This window comes from Budorcas taxicolor, chromosome 16, assembly GCF_023091745.1.
Source record: "Budorcas taxicolor isolate Tak-1 chromosome 16, Takin1.1, whole genome shotgun sequence".
Classification (NCBI taxonomy): domain Eukaryota; kingdom Metazoa; phylum Chordata; class Mammalia; order Artiodactyla; family Bovidae; genus Budorcas; species Budorcas taxicolor.
In genome coordinates, this window is record NC_068925.1 from 41,549,414 (window position 1) to 41,562,926 (window position 13,513).

General features: G+C 39.0%; 1 pseudogene; it reads left to right on the forward strand.

Annotated features, from left to right (window-relative positions):
* Nucleotides 1–4,396: 4,396 nt before the first annotated feature.
* On the forward strand, nucleotides 4,397–4,941 carry LOC128061257 (UDP-N-acetylhexosamine pyrophosphorylase-like; annotated as a pseudogene).
* The last annotated feature ends 8,572 nt before the right edge of the window (nucleotides 4,942–13,513 follow it).

Here is a 13,513-nt window from a genome sequence, read left to right on the forward strand (position 1 = left end):
CTATAGACTCATATTCCTGATGAGTAGTAACATAAAAGTCCTCAACAAAACACTAGCAAACAGAATTCACCAGTTATTAAAATAATTATATGTCAAGATCAAGTGGTATTTCTTCCTGGAATGTAAGGATTATTCCAATATAAAAAGCAATCAATGTAAGACAGGATGAAGGGGGAAAAACACATGATCATTACAACTGATTACAGATTTGACAAAATTCAACCCTTTCATGATAAAAACACTCAAACTAGGAGCAGAAGAAAACTGCCTCAACATCATGAAATTCATATATGAAAGATCCTAGCTAATATCGAACTCGACAGTGAAAGAATGAAAGTGTTTTATCTAATATCAAGAACAAAGCAAGGTTGTCCATTTTCACTACTTTTATTCTACAAAATACTGGAAGTTCAAGCCAGAGCAATTAAGGAAGAAAAATATAAAAGGCATTCAAACTGGAAAGAAAGTAGTAAAATTATCTGTTCTCAGAAAACATGATCTTATTTTACAGAAATCTTTAAAGATTATGCACACACATCCTAACTTGTAGAATAAATAAATTTTAACAAATAGTTCTGATAGAAGAAAACAAAATTGCAGGACACAGAATTAATACACAAAAATCATTTGCATTTCCGTACACTAACAGAGAACAATTCTAAAAGGTAATAAGGAAAACAATTCCATGTAATAACATCTAAAAGAATAAAATACTTGGAATAAACATAACCAAGGAGATAAAAGACTTGTACACTGAAAACTACAAAATGTTACTTAGAGATTTTAAAGGAGATGCTAACAAATGGAAAGATATTCAATATTCATGAACTGGAAATTTAGTATTGTTCTGATGTGAAAACTACTGAAAAAGATCTACAGATTCAATACAATTTGTATCAAAATCCAAATGCTGGGGGTTTTTTTTATTTTTGCAGAAATAGAACAATGTATCTTAAATTCATTTAGAACTTCAAGGCACCCAGAATGTATAAAACACTCTTGAAAAGAAACAAAGTTGGAGGTCAGACACTTCCTATTTCAAAATTTATTACACAGCTATGGACATCAAAACAGTGTTGTATTGGCACTGTATATACACAAGTAATGGAATAAACTAGAGAGCCCAGAAATAAACCCTAGCATATGGAAATGGCAACCCACTCCAGTATTCTTGCCTGGAGAATCCCATGGACAGAGGATCCTGGTGGGCTACAGTCCACGGGGTTGCAAAGAGTCGGACACGACTGATGACTTCACTTTCACTTTATGTATTTAAATGATTTTTTATAAGGGTGCTAAGTCTGCACAATTGGGAGATGAGTCTCTTCAACAAATGGTGTTGGGAAAACTGGACATTCACATTCGAAATAAGGAAGTTGGATCCTTATCCTATACTGCCGGCCTTCGAGTCTCCGTGGGCCTACTGGTCACTGAGTATCTCTATTCCCCTCAAAAGGTATGCACACTCAGTCCTTCACATTCTTATCTCTGCTGGAAACCTCCCTTCTCTAAGAAACATCCATTCCTCCTTTAAGCCCAAATTGAATAAAAATTTCTCACTCTTTAAGTCTTCCCTGATGTTCCTAGGAATATACTGACACTTCCTACTCCAGACTTCTACAACTCTCTTCTCTTGTCTCTATCCCAACACATCAGTGAGGCCTGGTAGTTCTCTGGATGCATGTGCCTCTCTTCCATGGCCCTGTGAGTACCTGGCAACCCAGAATGTGAGCATCATTCTGTGTTAACGAGCTATATGTTCCCAGAGCTCATTATATCATCTAACACACAGTAAGTGCTCAGAGATCTTAATTCATTGACTGGAAGACCTGAGAGAAGAAAAATGACTTGTAGAAATAAAGGGCTGTGTTACTATAACAGGCCTAGTTGACTTAATATCTGCAGTTCCTGTTTAGCACCAGCAAAGTTTCTCGCTTTATAAAACACAAGTACTAGATAGTGACCCCTTGAAAGAGGCGAAGTGGATTATGGTGCCACCATGACCTGGGATAATGTTTGGCACATGGTAGGCACTCAGTCAGTGTGGAAGAAAGGAAGAGAAGTGAATGAGGGCACGAGGAAAGAAGAAAAGGAGGAAGAAGGCTAGGAAAGGAAGAAATTTCAGAAATATGTCTCTAGAGTCTATAACCTATTAAATCAAAGGATTCAGATGCCTTCTTTAATCATCATGGAATTGGGCTTTCGCTTAAGTGGGGAGCCCAAGAACCTATTAAGTTTATTCTTCAGATGGAAAAAACTGACTGGTCCAAGCCTCCACAATGAGAAAGTGGTAGAGTCAAAATTCAACTTGACTGTCTCCAAAGACTGTGCTGCGCTCCTTTTTCATAACAACCTGACTGCATATCTACCCATGCTTTCTTCATCATTCACTGGCTTATATTTCGTTAACACGTGCCTGGTGGCTCAGCCAGTAAAGAATCCGCCTGCAATGCAGGAGACCCAGGTTCCATCGCTGAGTCAGGAATATCCCCTGGAGAAGAGAATGGCTACCCACTTCAGTATTCTTGCCTGGAGAATTCCACGGACGGAGGAACCTGGTAGGCTCCAGTCCGTGGGGTTTCAAAGAGTCAGACACGACTGAGCAACTAATATTTAAAAGGAACTTACTGTATGCTAGGCACTTCTCTAAGTGCTCTGCAAGCATTAAATCACTGAATCTTATGATAGTGAGGTATCATTACTGGTCACATTTTACAGATGAAGAAACTGAGACAGAGAATTCAAGATCTCACTTTATAGGTAAGAAAACTGAAACAAAGAAATTACTTTCCCCAGAGTCAGACTGTTAGTGGCAAAGCAGGACCCAATGTCGAGTATGAATTTAAAAGTCTATGTATCGAGTCTTTAAACCATCTATATTTTTGTTACAAAAATAATCCTTTGGTAAACTGAATTGTACTTCCTACTTGTTAATCAAGAGATTTATAATAACACTGAGATTATAACCTAGGATTAATTGTCCTGCTTGTCTTGGGTCTTTTATATCTGCTTTTGAAAAATCTGTTCTATGGTCAGAGACAATCTTGATTTTTCCATTTTGAAAATTATTTCTATACTACTTCTAAATTATAGGGTAAATTAGATGAGAAGGTATGGAAGAAGCCACATGGATTACTTTCTTACTTCAGAAAAAAAAAAATTCATAAAGATATGCCCATGTTTTTAAGTGACAAACACAGAGATGCCAAGCGAATTTAGTTCTGATTCTAACTCCAATCAATTGGTACTGGCTTCTTGGAGCTGTATGCTGAACAGGTTGTAAAACCATGTTCTGCTACAAATAAGTATGGTGGTAGTGGCTTAGTTGCTAAATCATGTCTGACTTTTGCAACCCCATGGATTATAGCCTGCCCAGCTCATCTGTCCATGGGATTTCCCAGGCAAGAATACTGGAGTGGGCTGCCATTTTCTTCACCAAAAGAAAGTTTAATTTTTAAATTATTCAGAAAACCATAAACAACTTTCTGACTTCCCAGTGGCTTTCTTCCTCCTCTGTATGAAGGACCTTTAAGCTCTAGCTACAAAGATGCACTTTTTCCAGTCAGCAGCTCACCATAAACAGATTTAAACTCAGCAAAGTATTTAAGGATTAAAAACTCAAAGTGGTCCATCTTAAAGAAATAAACTAATCTTGAAGGATAAAAAAACAGATTTTCATTATTTTTCACAATTTGATGAAAGAAGGATTATGTTTATCTATTTTGTACATAAGCAAAGTGAGGCACATAGAAGTCAAGTGGATTGACAAGTGGTCATGTAGCTTCCTGTAAGTAGCAAGAGGAAGAGCTGAAATTGGAACCGTAGTATAACTGTGGACAAAGGCCATCCTATTTTCAGTTCTAAAGTCATTAGGACACCAAACAGAAAAGATGGGCATTATCAGATAGAGGATGATATTTGAGCAATGTGTTTGGCTCTAAACTCTGACAGCCATTGCAAAAGGGAAGCAAATGTGTTAAGTGATGACGTTTTCATTTTCTTATATTTAAGACACCAAATCATCTGAAAGAAAGAAAAAAGAAAGGAAGTCATTTCCTGGACCCATCTCTATGAGTGACATGTAGATAACATCTGACGATAACTTCTACTGTTTTTACATATGACTTTAAAATGCTGTCCAAGGCAACCATTCACTGCAGCAAAGGGTGGATGGAGTGACTGAGGCTGTCAATCCACCCCTCACCCCCAGCTTCCAACTGCCCTGCTGCCCCGGCCCCAGATGAGGGTGTACACTTGGAGTGGGAGCTGGCACTGGATGCCAATGAGTGGCCATGCCAAAGGAGCCAGAGCGAGGAAGAGCTATCTCAGGCTGAGGGAGGTTTACAGGTGTAGAAACTATACCCCAGTTATCAAAACACCTGAATCCCAGAACATGATGAATGTTAATGGCCTCAAACTCAGGATGTCCAAAGCTGGACAAGAACACCTGCTACACTTCTGGAATGAGCTGGAAAAAGCCCAACAGGTAGAACTTTATGCAGAGCTCCAGACCATGAAGTTTGAGGAGCTGAACTCCTTTTACCAAAAGATGACTGATCGATTTAATCATTCTTCCCAGAGAAAGTGGATGCTTAAACGGAACCTGTCCCTTGAGAGGTGTTGGGCAGGGATACCAGGGATCCAAATCAGCTGCAGGCCTGAGAAACTGAAGGACAAGGACTTTTCCAGATTTCTTGGAACAAATTGGCAGTTCTTCTAGCTGGTGGGCAGGGGACAAGACCTAGTGTTGCATGTCTCTACAGAATGTATGATGTTGGTTTGCCATCCTGTAAGACACTTTTTCAGATTCAATCAGACTGTATCCTGAGGCTTCAATAGTTAGCTGAATAATATCATGGCAACAAATTCATCTTTTTGAGGTATATAATAACCAGTGAAAGAACAATGGAATCCACAAAGTTTATGGTTATGAAGTATTAGGGGAAGATGAGTTTTCCCCACTGAAGGACAAAAACAGTCAGAATGGACAACTCTACTACTGCAAGGCATGTTTTGATGTCCCTCCATCATTGTTGGGTCTTCAATGCAAGAGGCCATGTCATAGATGAAAGTGGCTCTTGCCTCCCAGCAATTCCCCACTTGAAGGGTGCCAATGATGCACCAATCCAATGTGAAATCTCTCCTCTTATTTCCTATACTGGAGAAGGACTAAAAAGTTATATGACAGAGAGAGAATTCCATGCACCTTTAATCATTGATGAGAATGGAGTCCGTGAAGAATGGTATATGAGCCAGATTACCAAGTTCTCCCATCATAAGAATACCTTTTATTTTTGGTTGACTGATCATAAACCTATAGGACCTCATCTGAAATACTCAAGTTTGAATATCCATAGGCTTTCACTTTGCTTGTTGAACTTTCACAACTACTCCACAGTCCATAAGATCCAGATGACTGAACTTGAGAAAACATTTTTATGATTCTCAACTGACTGAAGGTCTTATTGATATTTGTCAATTGTATAACTTTTTTTCTAAGCTAAGGAAAATATTGGCCATCTAAGAAATTTCCTACAGTTTAAGTATTGTCAGGATGTTTTAACATCACTTTACTTGGAGCTGAAAGCACTTGTTTTGGAAGTTGTACATAGTAAAAATATGTGATTATACATGTTGAAAGGTTTCCCTGGTACTGTAAGTTTATTTTACCAAAAATAAAATTAAGAAAAAATAATAAAATGCTGTCCAAATGTACAAAATGGCTCTTTATAAAGGCAGAAGTATAATGTATAAAATGTCAGATGAAAGCCATTCTGTTGAAGTTGATAGTGGGATCCAGGTGAATTAGTCCCCAGGAGAAAAATGAAAGAATCTACACTTTGATAAAAGCCAGAAAATTTGAAGGCCTGCCTACTCTTGTGCTGATAAATTGTATTAGGTCATTTTGTATATAGATATGACTCAGTGGTGAGTGAGAAATATAAAAAGGGGAGAACTGTATTTTGTTCATCTTCTCGCATCTGAAAGACAATGAGGTAAGCAAACAAATATACTGTAGTCTAGTGATCAATTCTAAGCTAGACTTTTAACTAATAGGGATCTATTTCCTTTTGTGGGAAAGTGTAAGTATGGCTTCCAAAGCCACAGACTTTCTAGTTGGCTTTTAAATGTTTTTCTGAATCATAACTAGCTTAAATGGAAAAAAAAGAAGTAGACAATTTCCAAGCACTCACAACCTGAGTAAATAAATTTCACACTAATTGAAGGAAGTGAAAGCTTTTTTTATTCCTGTTTTTAACTATAAGAAATATTTTTCCTTTCTGAGTGGTTGATGGGATACCCAATCTCCAGAACTGTGACAAGACCTGATAAAGTCATCCGACTCACAGTGCTATTGAGTACAAGTGGAAACTGCTCTATGGACCACAGAAATCAAACATTCATGAGTTCTTGGTACCAGCTCTAGAAAATCAGGTGACACCAGACACTCTTTGCAGTAAACAATATAAAGGATCTTCCCCTTACATCACATATCAGTGCCCCATTTCTTATATTTATTAACAAGGAATAAATTATTTACATGTTTAATTGCCCTAGAAAATAAGAGGTTCCAGCAGTAACCTATAAGACAGTAAATGAGAAAGCGAGAGAAGTCACTCTTGTAAATAAAGCACATAGTATTACCCATGTGATGAGATGGCATGCCAAGAAATTACTGCGTATTTATCTGTAGAAAGGACTCAACTCCAGATTTTCTAAAGTTTTCACTGAGAGTTATTGCTTTTATTTATTTTTTCCCACAAAGGTAAACAGTGTGCTATCAGAAAAACATGAACTGTTTGGTTCAAATTAGTGTTTTTATTGTCTTCAGATAAATACTCAAGAGTGAAATTACTGGATCATATGATAGCTCTGGTTTTCATTTTTTGAGGCACTCCTACACTGTTTTCCATAGTGGCTGCACCAATTTACATTCCTACCAGAAGTGCATGATTGTTGGTGATCTGTATGTCTTCTTTGGAAAATGTATATTCAGGTCCTCAGCCGATTTTTTAATCAGATTATTTGAGCTTTTTTTTTTTATGTTGAGTTATATGAGTTCTTTATATATTGTGAATATTATCTCTTATCAAACAAGGCATTTACAAATATTTTCTCCCATTCAGTAGGTTGTCTTTTTTGTTTTGTTGATAGTTTCCTTCACTATCAAAGCTTTTAGGTTTGAAGGCTATGGTTTTTCCAGTGGTCTGTATGGATGTGAGAGTTGGACTGTGAAGAAGCCTGAGCGCCGAAGAATTGATGCTTTTGAACTGTGGTGTTGGAGAAGACTCTTGAGAGGCCCTTGGACTGCAAGGAGATCCAACCAGTCCATTCTAAAGGAGATCAGCCCTGGGATTTCTTTGGAAGGAATGATGCTAAAGCTGAAACTCCAATACTTTGGCCACCTCATGCGAAGGGTTGACTCATTGGAAAAGACTCTGATGCTGGGAGGGATTGGGGGCAGGAGGAGAAGGGGACAACAGAGGATGAGATGGCTGGATGCCATCACTGACTCGAGGGACATAAGTCTGAGTGAACTCCAGGAGTTGGTGAAGGACAGGGAGGCCTGGCGTGCTGCAATTCATGGGGTCACAAAGAGTCAGACACGGCTGAGTGACTGAACTAACTAAGATCCCATTTGTTCACGTTAGCTTTTGTTTTCTTTGCCTTAGGAGAACAGATCCAAAAAAATACTACCATGATTTACGTTCGAGAGTGTTCTACCTATGTTTTCTTCAACAATGACACAGAAGTTTGTAATTACATTGGGGAAATGTAACTTATAAGAACACCATTTCCAGACATGTTTTTGAGCTTTCACATGACTGATTATTTTCTCCTTCTTTAAAAACTCTTCTCTTAGCTTCTGTCCTACTTCACATCTTTTTTTTCATCCGCTTTATTATTTAAGGTGGGTTCCTCTTTCCTAGCCATGCCTACAATATTGGCATTCATTGATATTTGGTCTATGGTCCTTTTCTCTTCCCTTATGGCCACTCTTTGCAGCCAAAGCAGGAGAAGCTCTGTACAGTCACCAAAAACAAGACTGGGAGCTGACTGTGGCTCAGATCATGAACTCCTTATTGCCAAATTCAGACTTAAAGTGAAGAAAGTAGGGGAAACCACTAAACTATTCAGATATGACATAAATCAAATCCCTTACCATTATACAGTGGAAGTGACAAATAGATTCAAAGGATTAGATCTGATAGACAGAGTGCCTGAAGAACTATGGACAGAGGTTCATGCCATTGTCCAGGAGGCAGTGATCAAGACCATTTCCAAGAAAAAGAAATGCAAAAAGGCAAAGTGGTTGTCTGAGGAGGCCTTACAAGTAGCTGAGAAAAGAAGAGAAGCTAAAGGCAAAGGAGAAAAGGAAAGATATACCCATTTAAATGCAGAGTTTCAAAGAATAGCAAGGAGAGTAAGAAAGCCTTCCTCAGTGGTCAATGCAAAGAAATGGAGGAAAACAATAGAATGGGAAAGACTAGATATCTCTTCAAAAAAATCAGATACCAAGGAAATTTTTCATGCAAAGATGGGCACAATGGACCTAATAAAAACAGAAGATATTAAAGAAGAGGTGGCAAGAATACACAGAAGAACTATACAAAAAGGATCTACATGACCCAGAAAGCTACAATGGTGTGATCACTCACCTAGAGCCAGACATCCTGGAATATGAAGTCAAGTGGGCCTTAGCAAGCATCACTATGAACAAAGCTAGTGGAGGTGACAGAATGCCAGTTAAGCTATTCCAAATCCTAAAAGATGATGCTGTGAAAGTGCTGCACTCAGTTCAGTTCAGTCTCTCAGTTGTGTCCGACTCTTTGGGACCCCATGGACTACAGCATGCCAGATCTCTCTGTCCAACAACAACTCCCGGAGCTTAGTCACACTTATGTCCATTCAGTCGGTGATGCTATCCAACTATCTCATCCTCTGTCATCCCCTTCTCTTCCCACTCTCAATCTTTCCCAGCATTAGGGTCTTTTCCAGTGAGTCAGCTCTTTGCAACAGGTGGCCAAAGTATTGGAGTTTCAGCTTCACATCAGTCCTTCCAATGAATATTCGGGACCGATTTCCTTTAGGATGGACCGCTTGGATCTCCTTTCAGTCCAGGGACTCTTAAGAATCTTCTCCAACACCATAGTTCAAAAGCATCAGTTCTTCAGCACTCACCTTTCTTTATAATCCAAATCTCACATCCATACATGTCTACTGGAAAAATCATAGCTTTGACTAGATGGACCTTTGTTGGCAAAGTAATGTCTCTGCTTTTTAAAAATAAAATAAAAAATTAATTTAAAAAAATACATAAATAAACTGAACAAATGTAGGTGAATGGCCTTGGTCCTAAAGGCTATAATGGATTTTGACAAAACCAAATAGAGTGGCAGCACTGCCATTGGTCTTGGAGCTCATGGTGTTTGAATTTTAGTACTGATATAGATAAGACTTAACAGAATACTTTGTACATTGATCTAAAGTATCTAAAGTCAATTCATGGTGAAAATCTCATTAAAGTTCAATATAGAAAAGTGTTCTTATACTGATAAAAAAGAAAAAAAGGCTGTCTAGGTTGGTCATAACTTTCCTGCCAAGGAATATGTGTCTTTTAATATCATGGTTGCAGTCACCATCTGCAGTGATTTTGGAGCCCAAAAAAATAAAGTCTGACACTGTTTTGATTGTTTCCCCATCTATTTGCTGTGAATTGATGGGACCAGATGCCATGATCTTAGTTTTCTGAGTGTTGAGTTTTAAGCCAACTTTTTCACTCTCCTCTTTCATTTTCATCAAGAGGCTCTTTAGTTCTTCTTCACTTTCTGCCATAAGGGTGGTGTCATCTGCATATCTGATATTACTGGTATTTCTCCTGGAAATCTTGATTCCAGCTTGTGCTTCCTCCAGCCCAGCGTTTCTCATGATGTACTCTGCATATACATTAAATAAGCCGGGTGACAATATACAGCCTTGACGTACTCCTTTTCCTATTTGGAACCAGTCTGTTGTTCCATGTCCAGTTCTAACTGTTGCTTCCTGACCTGCATATAGGTTTCTCAAGAGGCAGGTCAGGTGGTCTGGTATTCCCATCTCTTTCAGAATCTTCCATGGTTTATTGTGATCCACACAGTCAAAGGCTTTGTCATAGTCAATAAAGAAGAAGTAGATGTTTTCCTGGAACCCTCTTGCTTTTTCAATGATCAAACAGATGTTAGCAATTTGATCTTTGGTTCCTCTTCCTTTTCTAAATTCAGCTTGAACATCTGGAATTTCACAGTTCATGTATTGCTGAAGCCTGGCTTGGAGAATTTTGAGCATTACTTTACTAGCGTGTGAGATGCGTGCAATTGTGCAGTAGTTTGAGCATTCTTTGGCATTGCCTTTCTTTGGGATTGAAATGAAAACTGACCTTTTCCAGTCCTGTGGCCACTGCTGAGTTTTCCAAATTTGCTGGCATATTGAGTGTAGCACTTTCACAGCATCATCTTTTAGGATTTGAAATAGCTCAACTGGAATTCCATCACCTCCACTAGCTTTGTTCATATTGATGTTTCCTAAAGCCCACTTGATTTCACATTCCAGGATGTCTGGCTCTAGGTGAGTGTTCACACCATCGTGATTATCTGGGTCATGAACATCTTTTTTCAGTGCTGTACTCAATATGCCAGCAAATCTGGAAAACACGGCAGTGGCCACAGGACTGGAAAAAGGTCAGTTTTCATTCCAATCCCAAAGAAAGGAAATTGCAAAGAATGTTCAAACTACTGCACAATGGCACTCATCTCACATATAGCAAAGTAATGCTCAAAATTCTCCAAGTCAGGCTTCAACAGTGCTTGAACTGTGAACTTCCAGATGTTCAAGATGGATTTAGAAGAAGCAGAGAAACCAGAGATCAAATTGCCAACATCCACTGGATCATGGAAAAAGCAAGAGAGTTCCAGAAAAACATCTACTTCTTCTTTATTGACTTTGCCAAGGCATTTGACCATGTGGATCACAACAAACTGGAAAATTCTTAAAGAGATGGGAATACCAGACCACCTGACCTGCCTCATGAGAAATCTAGTTACAGGTCAAGAAGCAACAGTTAGAACTGGACATGGAAAAACAGACTGGTTCCAAATAGGAAAAGGAGTACATCAAGGCTGTATATTGTCACCTGGCTTATTTAACTTATATGCAGAGTACATCATGGAAAACGCTGGGCTGGAGGAAGCACAAGCTGAAATCAAGGTTGCTGGGAGAAATATCAATAACCCCAGGTATGCAGATGACACCACACTTATGGCAGAAAGAGAAAAAGAACTAAAGAGCCTCTTGATGAAAATGAAAGAGAAGAATGAACAAGTTGGCTTAAAGCTCAACACTCAGAAAACGAAGATCATGGCATCCAGTCCCATCACTTCATGGCAAATAGATGGGGAAACAATGGAAACAGTGAGAGACTTTATTTTCGTGGGCTCCAAAATCACTGCAGATGGTGACTGCAGCCATGAAATTCAAAGATGCTTGATCCTTGGGAGAAAAGCTATGACCAACCCAAACAGCATATTAAAAAGTAGAGACATTACTTTACCAACAAAGATCTGTCTATTCAAAGCTATAGTTTTTCCAGTAGACATGTATGGATGTGAGAGTTGGACTATAAAGAAAGCTGCACACTGAAGAATTGATGCTTTTGAATTGTGGTGTTGCAGAAGACTCTTGAGAGTCCCTTAGACTGCAAGGAGATCCAACCAGTCCATCCTAAAGGAAATCAGTCCTGAATATTCATTGGAACGACTGATGGTGAAGCTGAAACTCCAATACTTTGGCCACCTGATGCAAAGAACCAACTCATTGGAAAAGACCCTGATGCTGGGAAAAATTGAAGGCAAGTGGAGAAGGGGACAACAGAGGATGAAATGATTGGATGGCATCACCAATGCGAAGTACACAAATCTGAGTAATTTCCAGGAGTTGGTGATGGACAGGGAAGCCTGGTGTGCTGCAGTCTGTGGGGTTGCAAAGAGCTGGACATGACTGAGCAACTGAATTGAACTGAACTGATAGCCACTCTAACTAGGTTAGTAGGCTATGTTATCCACTCTAAGGGCATCAATGAACACCTGTTTGATGAGGAATCTCATCTGTGTGTCTCCAGACAGATATCACTGGAGCTCCAAACGCATATATCCAACTTCCTTCTGATTAATCTGGAAATCCGATTAATCGGTGTGTCCAAAATTGAATTCATTTGATGTCCATTCAGCTATTTCCTTCCTTTCAGATTCTTTATTCCAGTGAATTCATCGCTCCACACCCAATCCACTCAGAAGCCAATTCTATATGCCTCTTTCTTCCTCACTACCTCACCCCTCTCCATTCATATTTTGAATAACCCCTGAGTCCATCCCATTTCTTTGGCCCCATCATCATTACCCAAATTACCATGGCAGTAACCTCTGGTCTTTCTTTTCTCCAATTTATTCTCCACACTGCAGCGACCAAGACCTTACATAAAGAGGAAAGAGAGAGTGCCAGAGTGTGTGCAAGCCGGTGCTTTGGGTATGTATATATTTTAAATTTGAGTGAAGGAGCATTGCTCAGTCATGTCCAACTCTTTGCAACCCCATGGACTATACAGTCCATGGAATTCTCCAGGTCAGAATACTGGAGTGGGTAGCTGTTCCCTTCTCCAGGGGATCTTCCCAGCCCAGGGATTGAACCCAGGTCTCTCATACTGCAGGCAGATTCTTTACCAGCTGAGCCACCAGGGAAATCCTTTTTAAATTTACTTTTACTTATTTTTAAATTTTATTTATTTAAATTGTTATTTATTTTACTTATTTTAAATTTAAATAAAATTTACTTATTTTAAATTTACTTACATAAGTCTCTGAGTGAATTTTCTTGTACACTCAGGGGAAAGCAAACAAAATACCTCTCAAGAAGGACAAATTTGTAAGACTATGATGGAATGTCAGACTCCCAATTGGGAAAGCAATAAGAGGTTTTCTGCAAAGGTCTTCAAAGGACATGAATGGAGAGAAATGGAGGCTGGAGAGAAAGAGGAAGACATGGAGGGACATCTATCCAAGGGGCCTAAAGTTCTAAAAAATATGTATGGATAAATGCTTAGACATAAAGTGCTCTGCTGGAAGCATTAAACACTACTCTCAAGTTCTCCGATGTTCAGTGCTTGCAAAGGGGAATTAAATATTATAATAACAAGTGCAAGTATTGCTGAGAAAACAGATGTCAGGCCTCTTGGCCCTGCACTGAAACCCATCAAGCCTGCCCTAATCTACTGTGAGTAGTGTGTCCCCTCATTTTTATTGCTTAGTCTTTTGTGGGCTCAGAATCCAGAATTACTTAAATTACACAGAATCCACCTGGAGCAGAGCCAGACCAGGCAAATGGCTTCTTCCTCTGGAACAAAAGCTTGAAGGCCCCACTCCAGAACTTTCTGTGTATTATTTCTCAGGAAGAGCTTTGCACAGATAACAGATCATTTATTCTT